The 21,729-nt window shown below is 34.3% G+C and overlaps 1 long non-coding RNA gene across 1 annotated transcript in view; it reads right to left on the reverse strand.

The window, feature by feature from the left end:
* Positions 1-419: 419 nt before the first annotated feature.
* The window catches only part of LOC132200792 (uncharacterized), a 49,622-nt gene continuing 28,312 nt past the window's right edge, over positions 420-21,729 (reverse strand). Inside the window, exons 3-4 of the long non-coding RNA XR_009442197.1 lie at positions 6,342-6,454; positions 420-585 (exon numbers count right to left, since the gene is read on the reverse strand). This is a non-coding gene — a long non-coding RNA (uncharacterized LOC132200792). The remainder of the gene's footprint in view (positions 586-6,341; positions 6,455-21,729) is intronic.

Below are 21,729 nucleotides of genomic sequence, written 5' to 3' on the forward strand. Positions count from 1 at the left end.
TGTTTGGATAATTTTCAAATTTAATAAACAACACAAATGAAAAATTTACAAAATGATTCATTTTGAGTAAAAATTATGCCCATTCGTCCTATCAATATTAGTTGCTATAAATATATGAAACAATTAATGAAAGACTAAAAAAAAATCAATATTTAATTTTTTGTGTATTGACTTGATGTAAGATGTTGTGTATTTCATGTATCTGAATGGAGAATAAATAAATAAATAAATAAATAAATAAATAAATAAATAAATAAATAAATAAATAAATAAATAAATAAATAAATAAATAAATAAATAAATAAATAAACAATAGCCTTCTTGCACGAGGAAAGCACAAAACACGTTTCTTTCCTGACCTCGTCAGTCAGAGTGGAACCAAATGCAGCACTTTGCTATTTCTACAAGTCGACTTACAAGCACCGTCGGCAGCTGTCCGCTCGCAAAGTCTACACAACTCGGTCCTCATCTCTGCTTCAACGTGTGTCTCTTTGGGTCACGTTCGGTGCAGTTGGATGACATCTGCGTACATTCTGTTATCTCTGAGGCACCATACTCTGTCGAATGCATGTCCTCAAGTGGATGCTGCGGACAAGGAGTTCACATATTAAAAAGAGTATAATTGTAAAAAAAAAAATCAGATATCTCCCAATTAAGTTTTAATATTTTATTAAAAATATGAAGAATATATTGACTGCAAATTAAAATATAATGTTACTTTTCTAAAGAAAAAGTTCAAATTTGTTTGCAAGCACATGATTTTTGGCATGAAATTTTTGAGACTTAAATTTTTTGACAAAATTAGCCTTGTTGTGCTTCTGAAATAATTTTACCTGAAGCGGTCCTTCACTTTTCAACTTCCTTTCCCTTTTCTTTTCAAATATATAATTGCAGTCTCTTTCTTTCTTTCTTAGGCAGTTTGTATACTCCTTCGACTCGCTTGCCAAAAGTTTTCCGCTCTCATTCTGTTTGTAAAAGTAATTGGCGCTCTCATTTTCTGTTTGGAGTGGAGGGAAACGTCTCTACTTTTCCGCTGCCAGGCCCTCTCTGTCGCTCCGAGAGAAGCCTCCGCTTTTCGGACACGAGAGCGAGAACACAACAGGTTTTGCAGGTCGGTTTTTCGTCAGACCGCAAAGCCATAGGGGCTGTTCGTCTAACTCGGAAGCAGGAGGCTTATTTGGGTCAGACGGGGGTCAAAAGCGCGCCACTTAAAAGTTTTCTCAACTTCTTTACGCCACACAAACACACGTCACAATTGAAGATTTCTATCTATTGAGAGGGAAGCGATAGAATTCTCCAAACCAAGAACCAATATAATTTTGGAAATTAAATCTTTAAACTTTAAATCGATCATTAGTTGAATTAAAATAAAATAAAAAAACGTGTGGAAATAGGATTCAGGTTAAATTAAAAATTGAGTAAAAAATGTAAGCGCAGATAACTTGAATTTTTTAATGCAATGAGATAAAATTTAAAACATACACAATGAAGCAGACTTTTAGTTGTTAATTATTAACCGCTTCCTCAATTATTTATTTTTATAATTTTGATAAATAAAAATTCCTGAGCTCTGAGGATTGAAAGTTATATACAGATATTTTATTACATTTATAATAATGATTTTTAAATGAATCATTATTAGATGATCCCTCTGCTATCAGATTTTTTTTCTAATAAAGTTTGCAATTATTTATTGAAAAGTATTCAATTGAGTATATTAATCATCTAAAAGGAAATTGAAAGACTTATAGAAATGCAATGCCTCTGATATTAATCTACCCAAATTGTATTATTGTTTGTGATAATATTCTATTCCCGAAGGACCAGTTGCTAATTAATCAGGGTCTCGCTTCACACAAGAAAGCGCCCATAGAAATTTCAAGAGATTTCAATTCAGCCCTATAAAGGAAACGCTTATCTGAGAAATCCTCTTGGGAAATTTTAACTTTTTTTGCTCCCTCCAAAATAGTGTTGCGATTTTCCTCCACTTCTCGTCGGCCGATAAAGGCTGGTGTGTTTTGCCCCGGCATTGATTTCCATTTTATGAAAAGACACCGAACGAGAGGAGGTCGTAAAAATTTCGTCATATTCCTCCGGCATAAAAGCAGCAGGCCGCCGAGCGCGCGATCGGCCCGAATAACACAAAGCTGGAAACAATACCTCCCGGACCGAGAGAGATTCTCATTTGAATAATTCATTCGGATATACCGCATGTGCACAAACAGCGGGGAGCAGAATTTTCCGCCGACTTTTCGGAATTATCCTGCAGAGAGAAAGGGTCTTTCTTTTCTAATCCAAGCCGGCCAAAAGAATAATAAATAAAATTAGAGAGGGTGCCCTTTGTTTTTGGAGAGAGACGAATTATAATGCAATATGCTCCCTTGCCACGAGCAGCGAAACCGGCGCGTTTTGAATAATTTAGCCGGCCCGCAACGAGGTGCGAAGAAGAATTTCTCATTTCGCTAGGCAGAGAATTTGGTCGGTGTTGATTTTGAGAGAGCGGCTAGGCCATTGTGTTTTCCTTTCTTCTTTCATGCTATGCTATGCACTGCCTGCGAGACACAGCGAGAGGCAATTAAAGTTTGATTCGCTTAATTACCACAGCGCGCCTCGTCTGTTTGACTTTGTCTGCGGTTCCGGGCAATTTTGACGAGGAGACCAGCCGGAGATGTAACATCATAATTGTATTTTAACCTTCAACAAGAGCATGGATGAACCCAAAGCGTAGTGACTTAAAATAGGCCCACTTTATCATGCACGAAATCATTTTAATTAAATAAATATTTTGAATATTTATATGATATCTTAATTTTGTATGTGAGACAATGCTAGGTTGATTTTTTTTCAGTTTCAGTTAAATATATTAGTAAATTATTTTTTTCAAGTACATTTTATTTAGCAATTTGCAACAGACTATTTTTAAAAATTTAAATATGTTACATTTTTAAAACAAGTTTTTGTAAATAAATATAATAAATTTTTAAAAATTTAATTTTTGTAAATAAACAAATCTTACCATGCTTTGTCACAAACAAAATGAAAGTATTTTAACCATTTAAAAAGTAACATAAAATATATTAAGACTTGTAGGACCAAGTTACATATGATGAAATGTACATTTAATCAACTCGAAGTCATTCCCTGTCACTGCCTTTTTGCTTCATGGACATGATGCTTTTTATTTATTTCAGTATAGATAATTGAATATAAAAATTAAAATCTTTTCATTGGAAATTGAATTTGTTAAACGATTTTAGACATATTAATGTGCGATATAATGTTATACGTCTGTTATTTCGTGTCTGTTGCTTTATCAATGGACCACAATGGACAAAATAAAAGATTTTACGATAATAATTTGATAAATAAAATCGCGAAATAAGTGATTAGGAAATTATTATAAAAATTATTGTCTTCCACAATATATAAAAGTTTGCAAAAGCCATCTCAACGTAATCCAGAAAACAGCAACCCACATGAGTATTGATTGGTTGGCGGCGCGGTGGGAAAGGTCGTGGGAAAAGCGCAGCAAATCTTTCGAGATAAGAGTGCAGCGACACAGAGAACGATATGTTTCCATGTATGTATGCGACTGTAGCTAGCAATTCTCCCTGCGCTAATGTTTGCCCATAAATACTTGAAAACAAAATACATGCAAAGGAGGGAAAAGCAGCGCTGCTTGCTCTTATAAGCTCGCGGGATAAACTGACAGCAAGTTGAAATGCAAACAAGCAAAAAGTAGCTCGTCGACTCAGCCAGCCAGACCTGCCCTACTTTTTTGCCTTTCTCAACCCTGCGTGCTCCGAGGCGAATAACGGCGGCCGCAAACACACACGTACGTAATTCACGTGGGCGACGAGCAAAGGTGAAGAGAGCGGCGCACTCAGCACTTTCTGCTGCAAAAACGAGATGCGAGAGAGAGAGATGAGAGAAATAACTGATAAGGGAGAATTCAAAAGTGGCTATATTTTTAATCCAGAGTATAAGTTTTTGTCATCAGCTAAGTGTCCCGTGAAAGATGATGATGTGTGATTCATGAAATAATTATATCAATAAAAAATTATTTTATCCTACACATGCATACTCCAATGTAACGTAGAGTGCTCAATTTAAAATCAGTTTTATCAATAATTATTAAACAAAAACAAATAATAAATTAGTAACTTTTGACTAAACGCCTTTAACGTGGAGTTACGTTCCGAGACAAGAGATAATGAGACAAAACTGAGTCAAAAGTTACTAGTAAATTTTCCGTTTCAAGTGGTTTCTTTGGTTTTAAATTCTCAAGAAACAAAAATAATATAAAAATTAAGTGAAGAGCTTTACAAAATTAATCTTGAATGAACTATTTTTCATCAGCAAAGAAAAAAAAAAATAAAATGGAAAATCTTGTCCTTGTTTAAAGTCACATACAATGGCTTTAGCATGAATATGTAAAGGGTACGATATTTCGATCTTTCTCATTTCATTTCCATATCAGAAAAGTTCACTCTTCCTTTGATCCTTATGTTTTATGTTTAGCTCTGGTGACCACTAAAGTTTCAAAGATTAGAAAAGTTTGTGGCGTTTTCAAAGGAAAATACAAAAAAACTTATATGCAAAAATTCATTTCCTTTTTTCCTTGTACCGGACTGATATCTTTGACATTTGATCTGAAGAAAATTAATTTTGAAAAGACGGAGCAAAAAATGGGAAACAATCTCTCTACTCAGCTGTTGTATTTCCCTTCCTTACCGTCTCACTTTTCGTCGCTGCAGCCGAGATTTATATATTTACTGGAGATGATTAAATAATTTTGCAAACAAGCGTCGCGTAAAGATTAATGGCGGCGGCGCCCCGGTCGGTATTAATTAGTGGAACACGAGCGGGCGGCAGGTATTAATAAAATATGATGGGGCGAGTGGCGGCGCCGGCTCCACCCGGCACACGCCGCTGCTCTCTCAATGCAGCTTTTCCAATTCTCCTGACAAAAGGATCAGCTCGCGAGAGGATAATAAGCAAAGTTTTTGCCGCAAAAAGCAGCTTAAGATGAGGCAAGGCTGAAAAATTGGATCCGAGCCGCCGCGCCCTCGACCCTGGTGATGAGATGGACGTGGTGTATTTTTTTTTTAATTATTCTGGTCGGCGGTTATTTTATTTTCCCCTTTTAACCGCTAATTAAATTGCACGCGGACGAACAAACAAAAAGTAATGCCGGGTGTAAACAAAACAAAAGAGATGAAAGGTGCTTTTGTGCACGAATTACAACATGTGTACAGAATTAATTCTCTTTTGTCCAGTGCCATGTGCTGGGAGATTGAACTGTGAATCTGCTCTTGACTGGAAATAAAATAAATAAATAAGCTTATGTTATTTGTTTGAGATCTACTCTATATTAATATTAACAAAAAAAAGAAACTCAAGCAATTTTTCCTTTGATTTAAATTGATTTTTTACTTTGCTGTTGATATTTTCTTTTTCAATGGAAATCGACACTGCATTTTATATTTTGGATGCAAAAAAGCATTTATTCTCCACTGTTTTTCTAACATTTAATAATTATTTCAATCATACAATTGTAGAAGACATTTAAAACAACAATATAACGAAATCCAATCTTTACCAATGCCAATCGAATTTGTCTAAATTAGCCAATTTAATAAAGGGATACTTAATTTTAAATTATTCGTTGAAATTTTGAGTAAATCTGAGCAAAATTTTATTCTTAAATTTACCTTGACTGAGCAAAAGCAGACAAATTTAAAATAAATAATTCGAATAAAAAGGAACTTCTTTAACTTCAAAATAACAAAGTATATTATATTTTTTTATAATTCCAAAAATATGCCTTTCTCGCTGTTTGCATAACGTAAAAAGAGTCTCTAATTTTCCTCTCAGAGCTCACTGGCGAATAATAATAAGGAGGAAAACCTTTTCAATGAACGAATTTATTTTGCTTTGTTTACTGAACCTCACAAGTAGATTGGTGGTTTGCTTTGTCCCTGCTTTGTTTTTACTAACTCCCTCCGTACAGAAAAACACATCCTCTTTAAATTTCGTGCGAATCGGCCCGGCAAAAAGCAGAGGAACCGCAAACCGTGGGAGAAAGAACGAGCGGCGCTCGCTCGCTCGATGTGTATATTTTTGTTCGCCCGCAGGCCCGGAATTCTGTAATGAAAATATATATGCATGCGACACGGGGCGGAGAGGCAGGCAACCTTTTTATTCTCATTATTTGCAAAGTATACTTTCTCGTTTTCCCGCAGTCACACAGCCGCTGCATGCAAGTCCTTGGGGGCATTAATTTGTATGTACACAGTGCATAATGTACGGACACATTTTTCGAGAACAGAAACACTCACTTTTTTCAAAGGCAGAAGAGATGCCACCGGATGAAGTTTGCTGGCGGGCGCACAACAAATCCTATATCCCATCCTGCCAGACACACACACGCGCCGACGGACAGACAGACACACTGACAACAAGAGATGATTTTGTTACGCAAACATAATAACAATAGGCAAATATATATTTTGCACACACATGTTTATGAAATAGCATAATATGCAGAGACAATTAATTTCAAATAATTACATACTAAATAATCATTAGAACTAAACAAGCATTTGGATGTTTCAAAAAGTCTAAAAAACTGCAAACCTTCAGCGAAAACAATGATAATTTAATTTTGTTTTTGTTGTGTGCAACGCTAACATTTCATAAATTTTGAAGTAAATCTGTAAAAAAAATTCTTGTCGAATTTTGCAATTTACTTTTTTATCTATTCTTGGTGTTTTTGGGCATGGAAATCAATTTCATTCTTGCATGAAACTAAATAAAAAGACAATTTTAGCTGTGCAATTATTAGGACTGGGCATATTTTCGCTGATCAAACTGTCTTTTATTTCTTCTCCGCACAATTTAAGAAGTTTTTTGTTTGGATTAGACCAAGACAAAGTGTCTCATTGGCCTGTGCCAATAATCTTGAGCTAACAAAAGCCAAGCTCCTATTTTTTATATGGAGGTAAATTTTTTATTAACATTATAACTTTATTAACATCAATTTATTCAAAATGTGAAAGCTAGTAAATCTATAAACACAAAATTGCTTTTTAATTACTTAAAGAATGAAAATTTAGAATTAAATTGTTGGTTTTAGTAAATTTAAAATAGTAAAATGGCGGCAAATTTTTCAGTAAAATTGAAGGAAAATGCAAGTAACATAGCTTACAATTTTGATGGTTTTTCAATTAAATAATAAATTATAGCATTTAAAAATAAAAATTGCTGCCAAAATAGATTTATCCGTTATAAACACTTTATATTTTTATCAACACGCATCATTCACTCAAGCTTCGATAGGAGATGGATTGTCGTCATCGTCTTGATCTCGCTCCTCTTCTCTCGAATAAAGCCCTAACCTAATAAACTACGACGAGCACCCTTTTGAATAAGAACCCTGCACTCCCGATATTGGCCTTTAGCGAAGAATAGCATCTTCTGCGAAATAGGTTCCCTGCAGCAGCTATATACACGCCAAATTTTATTTCCAATTTCGAAATGAGCCCTGGTGAGTGATATAATGGAGCGATCCAGCCGCAATCTGTCACCATTCACTGATGCTCCCCCAGCTGCAGCGCTTCGGAGTTAAGAATCGATGCCGAGAATGTGCTCAGTTATCCGCAAACGCCCAATATATAAAACCTGGCGTCCCCACGCGCATTACGCACACTTTCACGATCGCCCGCACCAAATGATGATGATATTTGCTTTCGAGAGAATAAAAAAAATGAACCAATCGTCAGGATAGAAATCCACCACATTCAAACTGCAGAAGGGTTGTAACGTGAAGTTAAAAGTATGAATAACAATAATTTTGAGGTGTATATTTTTATTATTTCAAAAAATTTAATTTAGCTTTGTGGCTGAAAAGTATTAAAGATATATTTCAAATTATAATTTCTCAAACAAATTGAATTCAAACCAAATAATTGGGACTCGTCACAGATTGTCGATAAATTTTGCAATTGACTGATACTAAAATATTGTAATGTGTATCAGAATTATAATTTATATTAATTTATTTTATGCTTTTGTGTCAAACAAATGAATAAATTACGTTGATTAAATTAATCCTTACAAAAATTGCTTGACCAATAAATAATGAAAATTTAATAAAATTAATATACTTATAATTTTTTAAATATTAAGAATTCTAATTTAAATTATGAATATTTAAAAAAATACTGATTTTTTTATTACGGCAATTAAAAAAATAATTGAATATGATTTAAAAATCAACTGATATATTAAAATTCATTAGTGAAAAAAATGCGGAATTATTCCTTAATCAACAAGAAATGTTTTAAAAACGTTTCCCCTCCAGTTGCCAAGAGAATAAATTCAAAATTTAATCTTACAGCTACAGTTCCCCTTAGCTATTTATTATTAAATATAATTTACTCTTTTGTTGTCTTCTCAGGTTTTTATTTTATTTTATTTAAAAAACAGTGTAATATAAATTTTTCTCGTCTTTTAAAAAGGAGGAAAGTGGATTTTCCTAATCAAATGAAAGGTCTGCTAACGGCCGCGACTCTTTTATTTTCGGCGCGTGCGAAACCAACACATTGCAACGCACCCCAAAGTCCTGAGAGCAGAAGGGTCTTTCGGCCGCTAGGGCTGGGCAGGCGCTTAAAACCGTCTGGCCGGTCTGAGTATATCGAAAATAAAAGCTGGTCGGGTGAAGCCACGCGGGAACAGTAGTTGTTTGCTTGTGTAGAGAGGATAGTGTTATTCGGCATTAAAGGCCCAAGAAAATGTGGGTAATCCGCCTTAAGTATAGGGGCTGGGCTGCCACTCGACTGCTTTATTGAGATCTTAAAAGTAAAACGCCGTGACATTCGTCGTGACGCCGAAAACCGCGTGTGCACCGAAAGAAATAAGAAGATCCAACCCTTTCGCCGCCTCTGCTCTCTTCCTCTCGCGCCAACTGCTGCAAACCTCTGTAATTTCCCACAAGACCCATACACAAATGAAAGCAGCCCCAGCCAAAAATGGCCGCAATTTTCTTCTCGCCGGTGTGCACACACGCCCTGCGAGACTCACGTGCGCTTCGCTTGTTCCTCACGCATAAAAATTATCTGAGCTCGATTCTTGCAAATACATGGAGTGCTTCTTTTGCACAAAAGATTTTTAGTTTGACACGCAAGAATAGATTTCAAAAAATTATAGGAAAACGTAGCTTTCTCTCCAAATTAAAAAGTAATTTTGCTAATTTATTATGATACATCAACGGCATTTTCTACTCTAAAACATTAAACATACATTTTAAAAAATAGGAAAGCAATCTAAAAAGCAGAAAAATGGTAAAAAGAAAAAGTAGAAATTAAAAGAAAAAAGAAAAAGTACAAAGTTATCATTTTTGTGAAGGCTACTTTTTAGTTCCATATTTCTCAAATTGTGCATTAAAATTTTTGATTTCAAACGCGCCACTTTTTTAATTTAATTTGTTATTTTATAAGATAAAATATTGATTTTCAAAGAAGAAATAGGCGCATCAATTCAAAAGCCAAAATTGATTATGATGTCAGTTTAATTTTGTGCATGAGCTGCGCAATAACAATTAATTGAACAGTCTATTTTTAATAGATTGTAATATTAGAGTATATTTTAATAATTGGAATTCTACCAAAAGTCCATGAGATGAAATAGAGAGTTAACAAAATGGTTTTGAGAAAATATCCAAAAAGTTGATCATTTTACTCATCAGAAAAGATTTTCAAAATAAAAGGAATTAGAATTGTTAAAAATAAATTTCACGATTTCATAAACTATCAATTTAATTTTGCATGAATTACTTGTGGCAAAAATTTTAAAGGAAAATTGGACAGAATAAGACAATTGAATGAAGCCGGAATGCGCGAAGGTTGAGTGCAATTACAGGGGCAGTTGAGCAACGGCGGGAATGAAATAATTCTAATCTTTTTACAACTACCTGCCGGCGTGCAGTGCGACGCAACACAATAATCGTCATTTGTGCTCTTTCTCTCTTTGGTATGTAAATTGCTTTGGCCACAGCAGAGAAACGACGAGGTAGGATGAATGCAAAAAGGGCGGCCGCGGACGGTTTACAATAATAACAAAAAGCCGTCGAGAGAAGGAATGAATGAGCCACTCCTTTTTGTCCACGCACACAGGCCCCTCTTACAATGGCGAGAGGAATCTCGGTTGAAAAAGTTTCTGCATATTAAAACACGCTGCGAAAAATGTAAGAGGAATTTTTCTTCCTTTGTCCGACTCATTCGAGCAAAAGTGGCTTTTGAGGTAAAATCCAATCTTATAAAAAAACACAAAGGAAACTGATTGAGTATTTTGCAAACGTCCTGATTTTGACAGAAATAAGTCCGATCCTTAACATCTAAGAGAACAAAAGGCATTTAAATTAAATCAGCGGAATCCAAACGTCTTTCTCTCCTTCAACGGAAGGAAGCGCAAGTTAAATTTGTTTTATTAAACCTCAGACTCGTCGACAAAGACTCAATAATGTTCCTTTAATTCTGTCTCTTCTTCCGACGGCTCCGAATGGAAAAGCGAGAGAATGAGAAACGAGAGAGTTCTCGGGGCAAAATGAATGAGAGGGGAAATTTATATTATATGAATTATTACTGCCGAGAGGGCTCTTCTTGTTCCTTCGAATCAATCGATTTCTCCAGATCTTTCTTTTGTGAACTTCAAGAGTGTTTTTAAATCATTTAAAGTGAAAGGTAAATTATTGTTCCTAAATTTTTTTAATAAAAGTCTCCAGAGGATTAGAATTTAGCAACGGATAAAAAATGTACATCACAATCAAATGTTTTACTTTTTGTATATTTGGATAAAATTAGTTTTAAATTTATTTTATACAATTTATCAACCCGAGAAGTAATCAACGATCCATTACTTTAATTTTTTTTAGAATTCTGAAGTTAAAGTTATATGATATCAGATTATACTACTACAAAAAAAAATAACTGATTTGAGAATTATGAAATAAGTTAATTTTGTTACTAGTTGAATGAACCTTTCAAGTAACCTTTTAGTTAAATAAATTGCAAAATCAAATTCAAAATTTAATAATATTCCAAGTTAAAATCCCTTGGTTTAATTATTTTACAATTATTACTCTGGTACACATAATTTTAATATTCATTCCATTTGAACTGATATTTTATTCAATTAACATTTTGTACACACTCTGCACGATTCTTATTTGCATAGGTCGGTTTTAGGCTTTGTTTGTTGTTCAGTCAGATTGAAAAAGCAAATGGGTGTATAGCGACCGCACGGCGGAGACAATCAGACGAGAAGCGTGCTTTTGGCCCGCCACACAACATTTCACACACAACCACGCAGCGAGTGCCATCAGCGTAATGGCTTTCTGCTCAGTTATTCCATCCACACTTTGCTTGTTGCAAAACATGCGAAATGTGGTTTCGGTCGCGGTGGACCGCAGACAAAAAGAGAATGAAGAAATCTTTCAGGAAAAAAATTCAAGAGACAGTGTTTCCCATTTGACGTACGACAACTCAGCCCAAAATTCAAATCTTGGAAGTGAATCAAAAACGATAAAGATAATTATTTTCGTGAATGGAATTAGTCAATGTGATGCAAATTAGTCCTTTGTTTGTCCAGCAATCGGCGGCCAACTGCGACTCGAATTAATAATCTTGTTTGTTTGCCCGCCTGAATTTGCAAACTAGGTGATGCAGTTGGGCAGGTGGTCCATTCGCTAATTGCACGGCGCGTATAAATTATGCATGCACTCACTGGCCAAACAGTGTTTGCACACGACAACAACAACAACGATCCACCAACCCACACACACAAGTGCACAGATTAGTAGCAAAGGGAAAATCACACGCATGGCCAGATATTTGTCACTTGACATTGCTAATTTGAATTCGTATTCTCTTGGATCTGATTCCCAGTGACGGCACACGGGACAAACTGTGCTAAGTAAATTGCTTAATAGCAGAGTCTGTATGTCAAGTCAGTTTGAATTTTGGATGCTATTCAAATTTCTATGGTGTGTACATTTGCTTCGCTGTTGTCAAAAATCAATTTTTTTTACCATTCACCAGAAAACAAATAAACCCAAAACAAAATTGTAAAAAACTATTGTGATTTCTGGAATCGCATTACAATTTGATTTAGAACGTAAAATAATGTTTCCTATCAACATATTTCCAAATCAGTCTAAAATACTGTCTTTCTAAACCAAATTTCTATAAAGAGTGGAGACCAATATTTAATATCCACTTTGCTCCGTCCACAGCTCAAATATGCTTTTGCAGAAAAACGGAGAAATTCTGTAAAATTTTACGCAATTATTTTGATGTTATGAATTTTTTCCAAATAACCAACCAGTTTGTTTTCAATATATATTTATGAAACTTAATTTTTTTATTTTTTATTTAATTTATATAAATTTAAAGAACATGCAGCAAAAACTATAGACTATCCATTTTTGAAATTTTTTTTGATATTTTTGTATAAAATATATGCATAAAATATTAATTAATTTGAAAATGAAATAACTTATAACAGGGTTGTAGTCCTAGGGGGACGGAGGGTAACGGCGCCTCCATTAAGGAATTTTTGAGGTGACGCGCCTCCATTAAGAAACAGTCCATGGTGACGGAGGGAGACGGTCATTTTTTAATTTCATACATTCAAATATTGTTGAATTGATCACAAAATTCGTAAAGAACATATTTATTTTCTGTTGCGTGGCTGCGGCGAAGTTTAGGATTAAATTCTTTTGTATCCTTTTGTTAAAAATGGATGCTGGCGACAGCCAAACAAGAAGGCTCGCCCTGGCATTTTCACAAAAGGTGGTTAATCCTCTTAGGGGGAATTTCCTTATTCTTGGCCACAAAATGTTAAGTGGTCATTTTTCACAATTCGACAGGGTATTATTCCGTCTGAACAGACACGCACCTTAAAAAAAAGATAGGTCGGGCGCATCTGTGGGCCAAGAGGGTGCATATAGGCAACCCGCAATTTTCTTGTGCATAGGGGTTGCCTACTTTACAGGGGATCTATTTGTGACGTCACCACCGTCTCCATTAAGAAAATTTTAGGACTACAACCCTGACTTATAATGCAGTAAGATATCAAGACTTTTTTGTTCGATTAAGTCTCCGACGTCGATATAACGTTATTGTCATTATCATTAGACATTTGCAACGTCTCACACATGCATAATTAAATCAAAAATTAAACGACTAGTTGTCACGCTTTGACAAAGCCACTTTGCTCACAAATACAACTTGCGACTTCATCGCGATGGACTTGCAGGATTCGATTCAGAGCATAGACGTTTCCAAGGTACTTTCTCCTGCTAAATTTCTGTTGGCAAAATTAGACTTCTGGTTCGAAAAAGTCGAGTACAGATCGTCTGCAAGGAAGTTCTTAAGAAAGGCGATCACATGGGCAGTATTGAGCAACGCGGCCCTCTCTACAATTCTGACGATCGTCAACATTTTCACGTTTCAAAAAAAGTCACTGTTGGAGGCAACATTCATCGCCGTCTTTGTTGTCCGGCAATTTGCCACGCTTCAAAAATGCCTCGTTTTGAGATTGCGCGCCCACCAAATTCTCCGTATGTTTGAAAATGCATTTGAAAACATCCGCGTACCAGATTTGGTCAGAAATGACTTTGAAAAACTAAGAGAAAAATGTTTAAAACGACAAACGACTATTATTTTGATAATGCTAGCTGCAATCGCCCATGGACCGATTTACTCCATCTCTTTAATCACCTCGTCTTACTACCGTGGCATCAAAATGTCCATCACGAGTTTTGCATTTCCCATCTGGCTCCCGTTTGATCCTCAAGAGCATCCATCTATATCAAATGTTATTTTTGTCTTGCAACTTTTGGCCGTGCAGCCATTTATGATCGTCATAATTGGATATTTTGCTCTCTACGCCTCAACTGCTAGGCTGGGACTTTTAATGTTTGATCATTTAAATGATGTTTTGCAAAATTCCGAAATTTATATTGAGGAGGAATTCAACGAGGAAACCAAAGAAATGCTGAACGAAAAGGCCAAAGTACTCATCACGTATGCAGTGCAACACCACAACAGATGTTTTGAGTAAGAATACATTATATAAGCCAAATTTGAAGCAATAAATTGAATAAATTAATTATCTGATATTTGTATATGGAAGGAGAAATTTTCTTTTATTTTGTCAATTATATTTTGGCAGCAGCAGAGGTGCAAAGGAGACTTTATAAAAATTTACAGTTTATAGAGTTTCATGTTCTAAAAATAAATATTTAAAAAAAATTATTATGGCATACAATGAATTTTCACACGTGCCAAAATTAAAAAAAAAACACACACACACAATCATAATTTATATTTGATTTCTTCTAAAACAATAACCGAGTGTAACAATAACGCTTGCACCTGTACACAATAATAAGAACAAAGTGTAATTAAAGCGCTATAATAAAATATTTTCATTTCTAGCTACTGTCGAGAGATGAACAAAATATTTTCAGGCATCATGATGGTCGGAATATGGGAAAATCTACTTGTACAGTGCATCTGGGCTTATCATTTAACCAGTGTGAGTTTCCATTAAAAACATCACAACAATTTGAACAAAAATTCATTTTAGTTTTTATTTATAGAGTGAAAGCATGCCAGGTTCAAGACACGCGGCTTTGGGTTTGAATATCCTCGTTTTAGCAACTTTTTTCGGTTTCATTTGCAGTCTTTCGTCTGCTATATCAGTCGCAGTATGTTGCATTATATTTGAAATTTTAAGTTTGTATAAAATAATTTATATTCACAGGCCAATAAAGTAGCTGCATCTATTGAGGGCACTGACTGGTGGTCCTGGAACCGCGACAACCAGTTAAGCATCAAAATTATGACGATTTGTAGTATGCAGTCTGTGCAGCTTTCCAGTGGACCTTTTTACAAACTCTCCATTCCAACTTTGTTGGCGGTATATATTTTATTAATTAGTTATAGATGTTTGGTACCAAAATTAAAAATACTTTTTTACAGGTTGCGGAAATATCTTTCTCTTATTACATGTTTCTTCGCCACATAAATGGAGGGACTTGAAGGCAATCAGAATGAGACAAATTTCTACAAATTTCAAAATAAAATTTGTGCACAAGGTTAGAATGAAAATATTATTTTAAGATTTCTCCTATAAAAAACAACCATCGAATAAAACGCTTTAATTGTAAAGTATAATAGCATCATGTCATAAAGTTTTTTTTTTGTGAATTTCTCTTTGAAATTTTTCTAATGAATAAAATACCTGTCGAATTTCTAGACGAAAAAAGAATTATGCAATCTGTGAGCTATAATTCAATTGTGTATAAGATCTCCTATAAAATGGGAAATGGGACGTGATTATTTTGATGAAATTGTTTCCACGATGTACAATAATGTGTTTGGCAGCGCTAGAGCTCATCAGCTCATTATCACCTCTTTTATTATTCTTTCTTAAATTTTTGTCATAAATTGATAAAAGAAAAGTCATACACTTGCTATCTCTACTTTTAAACTGCATATATTTTGAAAATTTGATCCTTTGATTTGTTCTTTGTGTGAACTCAATAAAACAATAAGTGTGTAACTAAAAAATATCATGTTCTATCAATAATTTACTGTCAAAATTTTATATTAATTTAGCATAAAATTAAATTATTATGTATTACCTAATTTTGCAAAACTTTTGAAGAAAAAAACAAAGTCTGTGAATTAAAAAATATTTATGTTCAACTCTTTCTTATGATCTGAAATTCGCTGCTTGGGTAATTAACGCCCTGGAATAACTGGAATGCGTCTGATACAACGTCATTCGGCATTTGCAACTTTTCTCACATGAATATTTAAATCAAGTCGCGAGAATTAAACGACTACTTAACATGCCATTATGGGCTCAGATATATCTCGAGGCTTCTCCACGATGGACTTGGAGGACTCCATTCAGAGCATTGATGTTTCCAAGGTACTTTCTTCTGCCAAATTTCTATTGGCAAAATTAGATTTCTGGTTCGAAAAAGTGGAGTACGGATCAAGTGCAAAGAAGTTTTTGAACAAGGGAATCACGTTTGCACTATTGGGCAACGCGGTATTCTACACCATCCTGACGATTGCAAACATTTTCTCGTTTCAAAAAAAGTCGCTCCTGGATGCAACTTTCATCGCCGTCATCGTCATCCGGCAATTAGCTACGATCCAAAAATGCATCGTTTTGAAATTGCGCGCCCACAAAATTGATTGCATGCTCGAAAACGCATTTAAAAACATTCGCGTTCCAAATTTGGTCCGAGACGACTTTGAAAAACTAAGAGAGCGCTGTTCTGAACGCCAGACCAGTATCATTTTGATAATAGTGGCCGCATTCGCCCATGGACCGATCTGGACCGCCACTTTAATCACCTTGTCCTACTACCGTGGCATCAAAATGTCCATAACGAGTTATGAAATGCCAATCTGGCTCCCGTTTGAACCTCAAGAGCATCCATCTATATCAAATGTTATTTTTGCAATGCAACTTTTGGCCCTGCAGCCGTTTATGATCACAATAATCGGATACTTTGCCCTCTACGCCTCGACCGCTAAGTTGGGACTTTTTATGTTTGATCACTTAAATGATGTTTTGCAAAATGCCGACGTTCATATTGAGGAGGATTACAATGAAGAGGCCAAGGAGATGATGAACAGAAAGGTTAAAGTACTCATAACGTATGCAGTTCAACATCATAACAGGTGCTTTGAGTAAGTTTCCAGTTTTTGAAAAATATTTTATGTTTATATATGGATAAGAAAATGAAAAATGTCTCTTTAAAAAAAGTAAACTCGGTGAACTACTGGGCTCTAATTTCAAGCAAATTCAAGTTTACTAAGTTGAAAAAGAATACTTATTTGACTAATGATGAAATACACATGTATGATTTTTTTATTATTATTTAGGGCTTGCAATTCTTTTTAAATCTATCCTATAGATTCATTAGTACTACTTTTGATTGCACGAGAAATTTATAAAAAATAAAAATATATATTATTAATATTTGAAACCGCGTTTACATTATATATTTTGATTTCAGCTACTTTCGAGAGATGAACAAAATATTCTCTGGCGTCATGATGATGGAAATTTGGCAAATTCTTCTTGGACAGTGCATCTGGGTTTATCATACAACTAGCGTGAGATAAATTCAATATGAAAATTAAGGGGCAAAAATGTTTGTTTTGACTTCTAGAGTGACAGCCTTCCTCTCGCAGGACAAGCAGCTTTGGTTTTGAATATCCTTGTGTCAATAACCTTCTTCGGTTTCATTTGCAAAGTTTCCACTGCTGTATCAGACTCAGTTTGAGTTAAATTATTTTTAATTTATTTTTTAATAAAATATTTCTCATTTACAGGCCAATGAAGTAACTGGTTCTATTGAGAGCATTGGCTGGTGGTCCTGGAACCGCGAAAATCAATTGAGCGTCAAAATCATGACGATTTGCAGTTTGCAGTCTGTGCAACTCTATAGTGGGCCATTTTTCAAGCTCTCCATTCCGACTTTGTTGGCGGTATAGTTAAATTTTTATTAACATAATTATCTTGTGTTGTTTTTGAATAAAAATTAAAAATAACATTTTACAGGTTATGGAAATATCATACTCCTACTACATGTTTATTCGCCACATAAACGCAGGTTCTTAAAATCGATTCGAACACTGGAAAAATTTAATCGTAGTTTAAAACCTTTTTGTTAAAGCTTATAATAAAAATAAAAAACTATTACGATTAATCTATAAGTAAAAAAAATTTCAGTATAAAAAAGCTGCAACAGAAGAAAATCAGAAATAACACCATCTCGACCTTTTTAATTGTGATGTTATCAAATTTTCTAAAAAAGGGGGATTTAAAAATACCAATTGTTTTGGCTAAATAAAAATATGTTTCTAACGAAATATGTGCAGAAAAGGTCGCTGCAATCCTTGAGATCTGATTCAAGGTATAAGAGATTTTGTTATATGAGGCGCTGAATATTTGAAGAAATTATTATCACGAACGTATAATGTAAATTTGATTCTCAAAATATAGCTCAAAAAACCCAAATATATTAGTACCATTTTTAAGTATGGAAGACATTATATTTAAAAAGAATCATTCCTTTCTAGCCTATTGTGAATGGAAAATATTCTGTAGCCCCTTTAATTTGTATTATTATTTATTTTCTTGGTTATTATAAAATTTAAAATTGTGAAAAAAGCGAAGAAAGGGTTTGAAACTAGCAGATGTCTGCTAAAACGCCCGACATCAAGAAAGACTCGGCCTACACGGTAAATTGGCTCAAATTTTATAAGACATATATATTGAAAATTGTATTATTCCCCTAAATCTACTTTTAAATTGATTTTACTGTATACATATAGGGTGAATTTGTGTATTCATACAGTAGTCTTGTGTGAGATAAATAAATCTAAATAATAAATTGAAACACTTGAAGTTATTTCAATAATTTACTGCTCATAATATATTAGATAATTATCTTAAAACTGCTATAAAATGGAATTATATGATTTCTAGATTAATAACTGCATTTAAAAACAACAAAGTGCATAAGTAAAAAATTGATTCTACTTTTTCTTAATATTCACTTCTATGTCAATTAGGATGTCTCATATAACGAAATTCAAATTGTCATTTGCAACAAATCCCATATCCATAATTAAATCAAGCAACAAGCGACCCGTTATCACGCTCTAACAAGGCCACTTTGGTTTCATTTATAACCTGAGGTTTCTCCACGATGGACTTGCATGACTCGATTCAGAGCATCGACGTTTCCAAGGTACTTTCTCCTGCTAAATTTCTGTTGGCCAAATTTGAATTCTGGTTTGAAAAAGTCGAGTACGGATCGTCCGCAAAAAAGTTTTTGAAAAAGGCGACCACGTTTGCATTATTGAGCAACGCGGCCCTCTACACCCTCCTGACGATCGCCAACATATTTTCCTTTCAAAAAAAGTCTCTCTTGGATGCAACTTTCATCGCCGTCGTCGTTGTTCGGCAATTAGCCACAATCCAAAAATGCCTCGTTTTGAAATTTCGAGCACGCCAAATTTGTCATATGTTTGAAAACGCATTTAAAGACATCAGCGTCCCAAATTTGGTACGAGACGACTTTGAAAAACTAAGAGATCGCTGTTCTAAACGACAGACAACCATCATTTTGATAATATTAGCCGCATTTGCCCATGGACCGATCTGGACCGCCTATATAATCACCTCGTCTTACTACCGTGGCATCAAAATGTCCATCACGAGCTACGAAATGCCTATTTGGCTCCCGTTCGATCCTCAAGACTATCCAGCTGCAAGAAAAATTGCTTTTCTTCTGCAACTTTTGGCGCTGCAGCCATTTATGATGGTGATAATCGGATACTTTGCTCTTTACGCCTCGACCGCCAAGTTGGGACTTTTTATGTTCGATCACTTAAATGATGTTTTGCAAAATGCCGAAATTTATATTGACGAGGAATTCAATGAGGAGGCAAAAGACATGCTGAACAAAAAGGTCCATGTTCTCATCACGTATGCAGTTCAACATCATAACAGGTGTTTCGAGTAAGTAGTTACTATTAAGTTAAATTATATGTATATCTTTATATACATAATAGAAACACAAGAATGAAAACTGACCAATTTTAGGCTCATATTGCAAGTTTAATCTATTGAAAGCAATGCATTTATTTGATATAATTTTACGCTTTTGTGAGAGGGAAATGAGAATTAATTTATTTTTTTCAATTTTGGGGAATCGACGTCTATTTGTATTAATACGTGCGTAGATTCATCATAGTACTATTTCTACAAACACTTAAGCATACAGAACAATTATATCTTTAACAAGTTCAATTAAATTGCCACCAATTAAGAAAATCTGCATAAATAATTTTATTGGAATTTTACAGCTTTTGTCGCGAGATGAACAAAATTTTCTCTGGCATCATGATGATTGAAATTTGGCAACTTCTACTTGGACAGTGCATATGGGTTCATCATATTACTAGCGTGAGATTTATGAAATATAAGGGAAGAAAAATAAATAATGGCAATTATAACTTCCAGAGTGACAAACTCCCGTTCGCAGGTCAAGCAGCTTTGGTTTTGAATATCCTTGTGTCATTATCACTTTTTGGTTACATCTGCAAAGTTTCCACCGCTTTATCAGCCTCAGTTTGTTGATTATTACTTTAAATTACATAATCCATTTCAAAGAATTCATTTTCACAGGCCAATAAAGTAACCGCTTCTATTGAGGGCACTGGCTGGTGGTCTTGGAACAGCGACAACCAGTTGAGCGTCAATATCATGACGATCTGCAGTTTGCAGTCTGTGCAGCTTTACAGTGGACCATTTTACAAACTGTCCATTCCAACTTTGTTGGCGGTATACCATTTTTATATTAAATATTCATTTTGAAAGATATTATTCAGTATGTAATATAATAAAATTATTTTTTGCAACTAATAATGAATTTTTGACAGGTTGCGGAGATATCATTCTCCTACTACATGTTTATTCGCCATTTAAATGCAGGAGGCATTTAATTAGAAAATGAGCCATCTGGACTTCAGAAATTTTTTCAAGCAGCGGTAAACCAAAATAATAATTAACTCTACCCTATATTTTGGGGCTGTGCATAGCTGAATTAAGTTGTAAGGCAATTATCCACACGCCAGGCAATTAATTGGAACGTATGTCAATCAATGTAACCATGGTCTGTTTTGATCAAACAATTTCAAGCACTCAAGGCAGACTTGGAGAGTGACTTATGTATTATATATTAGTGCCTGACACATACCAGTCAACGATTGTTGCAAAAAACATCTTTGAGCAAAATTACAGATTGTTGGAATAAGAGTGACATTATTCACAAATATCATGCAATTCAATCACACTGTAATAATTATCCTTCTATACTGTATTTTCATGAATTTGCTTAGTATTAATGAATAATATTAGGAAATCTCAAATGTATTGAATTAGCAACGCTTCTTCTAAATGTAATAAAACTTTCCACCGAATAAATTTTTTTTGAAAGGATTGTTTCATTTTAGAAGGCCTCTCTACAAACTTTAACATATTTAATTTTATGAAGAAAAAAAACAATTAAAAAAATTAGTCCAGTAAAAGAACTAGTAAATAAAAAAATGTAAAACTTGGGACAATCTAATAAAAAATAAAAAAAATCAATAATAAACAAAATAATTTAAAAATTATTTAATTATTTTAGATGAAATAAATATTTACAGAATAAATAAATCGGTTCAATCAAAGATGATTTATTTGGATTTATTAATGTTTTACAGACGCCACGGCTAATAAGTTGATAAACTGAAATTTATAGAAACGCCTGTAAAAAAAATCAGCAATGCAACCTGCAGTTCATGAATGCCATGCGTGTTGCATATTATGTTGTTCTCGACTGTTGAAATAATAAGTGGGGCCATTGCTACCAATTCGAATGTATGTTTGACGTTTCGCAAACACAGCGTGAATTTCAATAAACAAGAGCAAAATATTTATTTGCTGACCAGCTGTGTTTTAATGAAAAACTCCTAAATTGTGTACAGGAAAACCCGTAACAGCAGCAAAAAGCAGAATCAATACTGACTGAGGCGCGTGTCGACTGATGATGGACGGCATGAAAATTTAAACTCACTCGGC

The sequence above is a fragment of the Neocloeon triangulifer genome, unplaced genomic scaffold, assembly GCF_031216515.1.
Source record: "Neocloeon triangulifer isolate White Clay Creek 2 clone unplaced genomic scaffold, ASM3121651v1 ptg000014l, whole genome shotgun sequence".
Lineage (NCBI taxonomy): Eukaryota > Metazoa > Arthropoda > Insecta > Ephemeroptera > Baetidae > Neocloeon > Neocloeon triangulifer.